Consider the following 1,183-nt stretch of genomic DNA (forward strand, 5'->3'; position numbering starts at 1 on the left):
AACGGGGAGAAAGGTGAACCATTTGGAAACCTGAAGGAAGACTCTTTGATCCAGGTGTCCTCAAACTACAGCCTGCGGGCCACATGTGGCCGGCCAAGGACATTTATCCGGCTCGCCAGGTGTTTTTGCCCCATTTGTTTTTTCACTTCAAAATAAGATATGTGCAGTGCGCATAGGAATTTGTTCATAGTGGTTTTTTTTTTTAACTATAGTCCAGCCCTCCAACAGGTCTGAGGGACAGTGAATTGGCCCCCTGTTTAAAAAGTTTGAGGACCCCTGCTTTGAGATGAGAATAAGCTTGGGACGTTTCGGGAACAGAAAGGTCTTTGTAGATGGAGCCAAGGGGGGTGGGGGGTAACATCGCATGGAAGACAGAGGGAAGGGAGCCAGGGACCTGATTATAGTTTGAGGTCCCTCTCTAGCAAAAGCCAAGTGTGCTGACCCGAGTCAAAGGCCAGGAAACACCTTGACATCACCTCAAGGTGGCTCAGCCGAGGGTGCAGCTAGGGGAGACTGCCTCTGGGGCCAGCCGGCCTTTCTACTGAAGGGGCATCCCGCTGTGGGAGATCATTGTAAGGGTACTTGCAAAGATGAGGACAAATGCTCTAGCTGTTTGCTCTACGCCTCCATACATTTATGGACATCCTTATATATATGGATCTCTGGATCTCTGACGAGAATGCTAAGTGTATCCAATGGGAAAGGAACAGTGTCTTCCATCTGTTCCGGGAAGCCTCACTTGAACCCCTCTCTCTCTATGATAGGGAATGGCTCATCGATTAGGGCCTCATGGAATGGCTATGGGAAGGGGCTTCTCTAATGTGGGCAGGGAAAATATGCCTATCCTCATCACCACACTTAACCAACCCCAACCAAACCAATGTCACCCACTTGATCCCACTCATAGCCATGTCTACAGGGTTGTTGAGCTTCTGTAAATCCTTACAGGCGCAGATAGCCTCATCTTGACTGCGACCTTTCACACAGCCATCTAGTCCATGCCGGCTCATCATGACCCTAGAGAGCAGGGGAGAACTAGAACTGCCCCTGGGGGCTTCCAAGACAATAGCTCTTTTTTTCCTTCAAGTCTAACTCCTCCATTCAGGAGAGGTGTGTCAGGGTGGTTCCCTGCATGGTTTGTCTCCTCAGTCACTGTCCACAGGACTCGGAGAAGCTGTAGGAA

The sequence above is a fragment of the Echinops telfairi genome, unplaced genomic scaffold (genome assembly GCF_000313985.2).
Source record: "Echinops telfairi isolate 266 unplaced genomic scaffold, ASM31398v2 ScPeMD7_5;HRSCAF=22, whole genome shotgun sequence".
Classification (NCBI taxonomy): Eukaryota; Metazoa; Chordata; class Mammalia; order Afrosoricida; family Tenrecidae; genus Echinops; species Echinops telfairi.